Source organism: Periplaneta americana, chromosome 17 (genome assembly GCF_040183065.1).
Source record: "Periplaneta americana isolate PAMFEO1 chromosome 17, P.americana_PAMFEO1_priV1, whole genome shotgun sequence".
Lineage (NCBI taxonomy): Eukaryota > Metazoa > Arthropoda > Insecta > Blattodea > Blattidae > Periplaneta > Periplaneta americana.
Genome location: NC_091133.1, coordinates 59,278,949 through 59,288,733, shown reverse-complemented (window position 1 = coordinate 59,288,733; position 9,785 = coordinate 59,278,949). Strand labels below are relative to the sequence as shown.

General features: G+C 36.7%; 1 non-coding gene across 1 annotated transcript; it reads left to right on the top strand.

Annotated features, from left to right (window-relative positions):
* Positions 1–6,739: 6,739 nt before the first annotated feature.
* Positions 6,740–6,811, top strand: TRNAN-AUU (transfer RNA asparagine (anticodon AUU)). Its single transcript has one exon. It is a non-coding gene; the product is annotated as a tRNA-Asn (tRNA).
* The last annotated feature ends 2,974 nt before the right edge of the window (positions 6,812–9,785 follow it).

The window sequence follows — 9,785 nt, the reverse complement described above, 5'->3', positions numbered from 1 at the left end:
TAAAATGAAAACTTGAAGAAGGCCCGAACCCACAACCTTTGAATCATTAAACAAGCACTCTACCGCTGGTCTACGAGGCGCAGATATGGAACACTTTCATAGTTCCGGAACTGCTTCTACAAGCACATGCATCGTGTAACATCGCCGCGACCTGAAGTGGACTTTGAAAATATTCGCTGTTCACGAGTGCGGCCACTTTTTTTTTTTTTGACAACTGTACATCGTGTTTAGAGTATAGATAGGAGAAACGAGACGAAAGATAATTTGGTGATGAGGTGTGCAGAATCCGAAAGAGTAAAGACAAAGAGTGTAAAGATCTACGTTCTTTGAGTCGAAACCACGAAAAGACTTACGGAGGACGGTGATACGTGAAATGGCAATATAAAAAGAGAAAAATCACGAGATCCTCTATTGTAGAAAAGACATTTTTTGGTAACGACCGCTAGATAGAAGTACAGTTGCTAGCTATTACTCCAAACAATTCCATAAGGGTTATAACGTGACTTCTTTTGCAGTCGCTAGATGGTAGCATAGAGAGAGTGACATAACTTGTTGTGTTGAAAATTCATTAGGCTGATCAATTTGTCATAAAAATATTGTTTTACTTAATGACGCTCGCAACTGCCGGGGTTATATCAGCGTCGCCTGAGTGCCGGAATTTTGTCCCGCAGGAGTTCTTTAACATGCCAGTAAATCTACTGACATGAGCCTGTCGCATTTAAGCACACTTAAATGTCATTGGCCTAGCCCGGGATCCAACCCGCAACCTCGGGCATAGAAAGCCAGCGCTATACCAACTCCGTCAACCAAGTCGACTCAATTTGTTATAAATGATCAGGTGTTTACTCTATTTAATAGTGTCCAAACCTGTGGAGTAACGGTTAGCGCGTCTGGCCGCGAAACCAGCTGGTCCGGGTTCGATTCCCGGTCGGGGCAAGTTATCTGGTTGAGGTTTTTCCGGGGTTTTCCCTCAACCCAATATGAGCAAATGCTGGGTAACTTCTGGTGCTGGACCCCGAACTCATTTCACCGGCATTATCACCTTCATCTCATTCAGACGCTAAATAACCTAAGATGTTGATAAAGCGTCGTAAAATAACCTACTTAATATATATATATATATATATATATATATATATATATATATAATAGTTGATACGATGACTGACAAGAAGAGCGAAGTTGAATACTGACATGGGTATAAAAATTCTAGAAACATTTCGTGCAGGAACAGGATAAAAATCAATGTACTCCAGCCGTGTTTCAACACATGGACCTCGAGACATTTCTATAGAACCATAATACTTTCTTCCTACTTTGTATAACGATAAAATAAAAGAGCTCTTCACAACGCATTCCTAATATAAATTGTAATAAAAGTGGTGAACTGTCACGTCCTTTGGAGAGGGACCACTACTTGTTATTATCGATAACGTCTTAAGAAAGTTTGAAGAGCATTGATTTGATAGACGCCATCAAGTCGAGTTCTTAAAGTTTCACTTCAAGACCAGAACTTGCGGACGTGTTTGGCCTCTCAAGGAGAACGGTAATCCGTAGACCTTGTACTAAAGTTGCAACGAATCAAGTTCGAAGACGTTGTCTCCAATTATAGCAGTATTCAAAAAGTAAACAATTGAAACGAATCGCTTCATAGATTTTAATAACTGTAAAAAAGTATCTTATGCACATACAGTTTCATACGATTTCATGCGCATTTCTGTACACAGAACTCTTATTTCTCTCGGTCGCAACTAGCTCTTCTCGGACATTTACGGTAGCTGCAACTTTCTGAATGGTAGTATCTTATTATTATATATTAAAATATACGAACATTCTTTCCTCACGGGCAGCACGTGTTACTCGATTTATTTTAGAAGCTGATTTCAATATAATTTCGAGTCGTTTCAATGGCATTCAGTTTAAAGAAATTAATCACATATGAATTTAATTAATATATTTATTTATGCATAATGGTGTTAGAGTCCCCAAAACAAATGATGAAATGACAGCCTACACAAAGAGGATGTGGATAGTGATGGAGGAAATAAATTATATACCGATATATTGATATTGCAATATATTGTAAATCTAATTTCGATAATCCATATATATTGCAGAAAATATATCGAACGATTATCGATATATCGCTATTCCATAAGCAAATTGCATTTTCAGGTGTACATTTATTGTATTACAATAAAATTACTTAAATTTTAATGTTCCTTTTTACCATTGAAATTAACATCATAAACAGTCAAAAGTAAAATGTAAAATTTTAACAATAATATAATAATCCGTGGCGCTACAGCCCGTGAAGAGCCTAGACTGACCAGCCGACTGCTGGCCTCACGCCCACATGCCGAAGCAGAGGTGGACGATCATCCAACCAGAATGGAGGTATCGTGTGGTTAACACGATGATCCCCCCAGCCGTTATAGCTGGTATTCGCAACCGGATTTCGCTACCTATCGTAGCTCCCCAAGTGCATCACGATGCTGGGTGGGCACCGGTCCCACACACTGGCCGAAATTTCATGAGAAAATTTCTTTCCCCATGAGGACTCGAACCAGCGCGCATTCCGTAACTCGAGTCCTAGGCAGGATGCCTTAGACAACGACGCCACGGCTAGGGACAAAATTGTAACAATAAACATTTTCAGTGCCATGATGTAGGTCTTACCTTAAATTAAAATTATGGTGAAGGTAAGGTGAGGTTAAATTATATAGTGGGAAAGAGTTAAGTGAACTCTACCTGGTTGAGTATTTGATATTGGAACACGATTCAATTATTCTAATGTTATATAGGATTCAATCTATGACACAGATGCTCTTTTCTACCTAACAACGTAATCATTTTTAAATGTAAATAAACCGAACTTGTAATTATTTTAAATGTAAGTAAACCAGGTAAACCTCCTGTCTGTCTCATGTTCGCACACGCTGCATTTTGAATTTGGTGCTGCATATTAAACAATTTGAATTCAAATTCCAGTCCAGCCAATTAGAACAAGGTATTGAGTAAGGTTGCACAATTATGTAACTGTCCACCTTCAGTGGCGTCATCTCTCGGGAACTATCGGAGTTAGACTATCTAGTGTGGATTTTGTTGTTGTTGATAATGATAATAATTCCACAAAAAAATCGATAAAATTATGAAAAACCGATATATTATACGATATATTGAATCAAAATTTCGCTATCGATATATCGCTATATCGAAACGAAAATATCGGTATTTCGTAAAAACCGATATATCGTTCCCATCTCTAATGATAGCCTGCAGAAAGAGGACGTGGAAGCAAAGGAAAATGGAGATGTAAGATAAAAGACAGATACGATGTAAACTGGTTAGATAGTGACATATGGAGACTAGGAAACCGGAAATCGTTAGAATGATAAAGACCGGATTATACTCGTATGTACGCATATATCAATAAATATTATTACATAAATATACTGTAACTCTTTAGTTGTTGCTTTCCTGTTATATAACGATGTATGTATGTATGTATGTATGTATGTATGTATGTATGTATGTATGTATACACACATTCATAGGGTGTTAACTTGATTCTAGTAGACCCCAAATATATTTTACAATACATTAAACTTGGGAAATTGTTTATGTGATATAAAATATACAAACATTTGCAAGTGTTATTAAAATACTATTTCTGGTTAAACAGGAAATGGCATCACTTTCTCATTACAAATGGAACATTCAGTACATCTACACTTTTTTTACTCGTCTTCAAATTTTCAATCTACTGATGTACAGGTTTCAATTGATAGTCTTTTCTTTAATAAGAAAACAAAAGATCGCAGTTTGAAACAAATGAATGAAGATTTTTTTAAAAATAGGATAACACAAAGAAGTCACGCTGATAAGCCACGTGGCTAACGAGAAAGTCAGGCTACGGCGCGACGTCAGATTCTTAGTCATAAAATGTTCAACATTGAACAAGTTTATATATAAATGCACGTTTAACAGGAGTTTAATATAGCAATTCCTTTGTTTTTTAGAACTTTGAACATATATTTATATTAGGCGACTGTCAAGATGGCCATAACTAGACCTTGATAATCATGTGACTTCGATTCATGCCGAAGCCTGTCTTTCTCGTTAGCCACGGATAAGCCATTGGTCACTATCTAGGTATCGCCGATAATCTGTAGCAGGATGATGACGATCCCAATTTTCTGCAATTAGAGCAATACAACTGTATTTGTATTTCTGGTGGTGTGGAAGAGAGGCTTGATGGCCTTAACCCCACCAAAATAAATAAGTACATAAATAAACTGTGTAATTTGACCACTACCGCAATAACAAAGAAACATGTAATCAAACATAAATAATCTCCCAGCAATTTAGTACTCGATTACCTTTGAGAACGTTTCTACTTATTTAAATATCGTGATAGACTAAAGTAAAAATAATTATGTTTTCTGCACATCACGTGCTTCTTCCATACTATACATCGAGCATTTCCCAATTTTGTATTCCTAAAAAGCAATGTCATCCCCCAAGTCACCCCTGCTGTGGTTGAGTGATCAGACCTAGGGTCTGGGTTCGAGCCCCGGTCAGGTCTGGGATTTTTAATTGAAAAATCCATAGTGACATTTGTGACGGACAAGGTCGCAGTTGGAGTCTTTCTCGTGGTTCTCCCGTTTTTTTCCCAAATTAGGCATTTACAACATTCCGTCACAATTTCTCCATTTCGTCATCATTCCATAGCATTTCCCGATCGCAAGATTGGCGACGCACGAAGGGATCTGCCTAGGGACGAAGGGGCTTGCCTGCTCGAAATCCAGCTACGCAGCGAACCGTAGTGTAGTCAGCCGGTATGGGTTTGGGAATGCGCTTAGCTTGAGAGTTAGCACAATAGATCGTAACAGGTCGCAGTGCTGGGTCATAGTGCTTCAGTAAATTCCATTCCAATTTCACCCGCCCCCCCTCAGTCGGGGTTAAAACGGTTAGAAGATTTATGCTGCTGTCCTTCCATGTACACCCTTGCTCAGTAGTCTTTCCCTCATCAGGAGCGCTTGGTAGCAGTGGAGCGCGTACGAGCGAGTGACGAACTACTAACAGACTCCTATGTACAACCACAGTCTAGTATATATAGTCACGAAGCTCAATACGTAGTAAATATGCATCCAAAGATAGTTGCTAACCACTAGGATCGCTACTATCGCCTCATTATAGACAATGCGAAATAGTACCTGCATTCTATTGTTCCTAGTACCCTCAAAACTCAAGCTTTGTGGCTATAATATACTAAACTGTAGTACAACTTGCTTACACGCGCCTATTGCTGTTTCTGAGTCTCTATCGCAGCGGTGACCAAAACTCGAACGGCAGTGATTACACGCGAGAGACAGTCTAAGAAGTAAGGAGACGGGGGAGAGGTACTTGGCATGAAAACTACAACCAGTGGTGGTTCATGCACTAACATTGATTTCTTCATCAACCCCACGTATAAATGTAGCAAGCTTTGCTGTATCAGTAATGTCACTACTGTCATCAAGAACAAATAAAAAAAGTATACAAATGTTCTTGCTTTTTTTATATATTTTTCAATGAACACAATCAGAAATTTCCTAAGGTCTCTTCTGGATATTTACTCGAGAAATGCGCAGTTTTTCAAAATTAATTAACAACTTTCATTGGACAAATTATTTCAGCCATCTTCATCATTACGCTTTTATAAAACTCTCCTTCGTTAGAAGACTTAAGAGAACGAGCTATTTCGTTCGCCACTAGATAGTTGGCTTCCTTACATTTATGTCATCTTTCTCTTCATGACGATGACTGAAGACTGATTTCAGTTCTTGGAGTTTAATAGCTCACTTCATTACTACACTAGCATGTAATATTCAATCAATCAGTTTCAATATATTATTGTTATTATTATTATTATTATTATTATTATTATTATTATTTATTATTATTATCATTATTATTAAATCAATAATTAGCAAATAACTGATAATAGTCATGAAAAGATTAAAAAAGGAATTAAAATGAAGATATAACGTAGTAATTATTTTATTATTCAATGGAATGATGTACAACTATATATTGAGGTAGGCCTACATATATAAAAATTACGATAACACTTGCTGATAAATTATAATAATAATAATAATAATAATAATAATGATAATAATAATAACAATAATAATTTTTAAGTTTGTTATATAACTACGCTGTATGAACTACTAGGTTATTTAGCGTCGATGAGATTGGTGATAGCGAGATGATATTTGGCGAGATGAGGCCGAGGATTCGCCATAGATTACCTTGCATTCACCTTACGTTTGGGGAAAACCTAAAAAAAACCCAACCAGGTAATCAGCCCAAACGGGGATCGAACCCGCGCCCGAGCGCAACTTCAGACCGGCAGGCAAGCGCCTTAACCGACTGAGCTACGTCGGTGGCCTAATAATAATAATAATAATAATAATAATAACAATAATAATAACAACAATAATAATAATAACAATAATAATAATAATAATAATAATAATAATAATAATAGTAATAATAATAATACCTATTATGCCTGTGTATTCAGCGTAATGCTCTGTAATGTCGCTTCTATATACTACTACTAAATGAACCGTTGAGCAAAGCAACATTTGAATAATTTCGAGGGAAAAATTGTTTCGGAGCCGGGTATCGAACCCGGGACCTTTGGTTTAACGTACCAACTCTCTACCACTGAGCTACTCGGGAACTCTCCCGAGTAGCTCAGTGGTAGAGCGTTGGTACATTAAACCAAAGGTCCCGGGTTCGATACCCGGCTCCGGAACAATTTTTCCCTCGAAATTATTCAAATCAACTTTACAGGGAGTTATACCTGAAAATCTTGATTTGCAAAGCAACATTTATTACATTTTCTCCGACAGAACAGCGAATAAATTCCTCTCCCCATTCTGTACGAAACCTTCTGTTCCTGCTCGTAGAGACAGAGGGTTTGTAGAGCGACATGGTACCGACACTGCTTACCATCAGTACGTGAGCGAGACAGAGAGCAATGTACAGGAAACTCCTCTTACTAGTATGAATGTCTTTGGTTACATGATGTAATCACGATACCCAGTTCGGTCACCACTGCTCTACCGGGTTCCACGCCGCAATCCTGCTACTGTTTCAGAGCTGGCGCTCAGGCAGTAGTTTTCACATACTACAGTACGTGACTTTGTGGTGTTTGATACCCCAAAGCACGTGCAAAAACAACTGCTTTCATTCATGTACAATATACAGTATCCTTTGAATAAAATTACCAGAAAGTAAATTATGGACGTTAATATAATTCACAATATAATACAATAACTAACTAGCTGAGAAACAAGTAAGCTGCACAATGAGAAAGCTTGTGTCAACTAGATCTTGCCTTTGTTCGTTTCTCCTAGTCGCATGTAGAGCAACAATATTTCATGTTTCACAACTACATCACGAGCAAGACTGCAATAGTCTCAAAGTCATAACACACATTTCAGCAATACGTATAATATATTTATTTTTCTTCCTTTTCCTTTTCTTTGTTCTCTTGATCACCAAATGAATTTATTATAATACTCTTTTTATTGTGGATTTCATTTAAATTTCATATTTTTTTCTTTTTTTTATTATTTTGTTACATTTCATTTGTTGTATTCTTCCTTACGTTTTCCTTATTAACTAACTGAATTGCTTTTATTATATTCCAATCTTTAGATCACGCCGTATAACCACCTCGAACCTGCGATCTTCAAGACGAGAGCGAAGAGCTCCAAGAAGAAGGCAGACCCAGCCAAGGTCAAACCATCCTGAGCAACTCTGCGGGTGTACGAGTCATAACAGAGCGGCAGAAACAATTTCTGTAATACGAGTATTACACTAATATTCGTGTTTATTTAGAAATTTCATGACTTTCCGTTTCAGTGTTATAGAAATTAATCTTTAGATCTGTACTTTACTTTCTTTTTTCTATTATGGTATTTTTTTCATATTGTTTAGTGTCGATTTTGTTATGCTAATATTTTTTGTAATATGTTAATAATCTGTTATTTAACTTTTTGTTAAATTTCACTGCATTCATGTATGTATTTCTTCACACTGCAATGGGTTTATACCCGGTGGCAGTGGTAACTAATTACACTCAATAATGACAATAATAAACTTATTCATTAAAAATACACTTAATAATAATACCAATAATCAATACAAATAATTAATACTAACAATAATTTATTATAATAATAATAATAATAATAATAATAATAATAATAATAATAATAATAATAATAATAATAATAGGGAATATTCTAAATTAAATGAAGCACGATCACTTAAAATAACATTTAAAATAAATCTAATTTGTATCTTAAATCTAAGTTTCAACTAAAACCCACGAGTATGATATGTTCACATCTGCACAAGTACCTTTCCAAATTACACTCATTTCGCTGTCAACTCACTCACTGCACTGGAACTACGACACATTTCACTGATTCTATCCTGATTTCACTAACACTTCAAAAGCATTTCACTGTTCAAATACTTTGCACTGTCACTGTAAACTATAAAGCTTCACTGACAGGAACACGTTTCACTTACACAACACACTTCACTGACACAACACACTTCACTGGCACAACATAATTCTTCACTGATACAACACTTCAATAACAAAATATCATTTACATCCTTTACATACTGTGTATAATTACCGTCTATTAGTAAAGTCCTTAAGCCTATTTTTAAATACGCTTTTGGTTGTTGGTAAAGCCTTTAGTAAGTCTGCAGGTAAAGCATTCCAGTCCCTGATAGTATGATTGAGAAAAGAAAATTTTCCAGTGTCCGTCCTCTGTCTTCTTTCCCTCAATTTATATGAGTGGTCGTTCCTTGAAGAGTAATTTGGCGGTTGCAACCTATTTTTTATTTCTCTTCAGGCAGGCTCACCTCTGTATGTTTTGAACAGTGCGCATAATCGAATTCGCGTTCTCCTGTCCTTGAGTGTGTCCCATTTTAATGGTGTATATTTCCGACAACACTTGAGAGCCCGTTTTTTAATCTTTTCCAATGTTTTAATATGTTCTAATCTGTAAGGATCCCAACATGCAGCACCATATTCCATTACTGGACGTACTAGTGATTTATATACAATCTCTTTGGATTTATCAGAGCCTTTTCTTAGTACCCTCATCACAAAGTGTAACGCTCTCCATGCTTTTCCCGCTGTGTTCGTAATGTGTTCCCCCCAGCCGAGATCGCTGCTAAATGTTATTCCGAGGTATTTACATTTGTTAACTTCCGGAATGGTTTCACCCCCTAACGTATACTATGCGACTATTTTATTTATTTTCCTTGTAAAGCTTATGGCTTTGCTCTTTAGAGAATTTATTTACATTTTGTTGGCTATTGCCCAATCGTTTATTCTATTGAGGTCATTCTGAAGAAGACTAGTATCTTCATAGCTTTTTATTTCCTTGTATACCATACAATCATCCGCGAATAAGCGAACCCTAGACAAGATATTAACTGGCAGATCATTTACAAAAGCCAGGAATAGAAGAGGCCCCAAGACACTCCCCTGTGGGACTCCGGAAGTAATTTGAATTGAATTGAATTGATACATAGAGTACCACTTAATCTCTAGTAGGATCCTTGCGCATACATGATGGAATGAATTTCGTGCCGGTTCTGTTGCCCGGTTAAGCAGCCACACCACACATTCCTCTTCAGCCTCCAAAACCGTATATCAATGGTTGACAAACACCACGAAATGGTGACGTAACAGG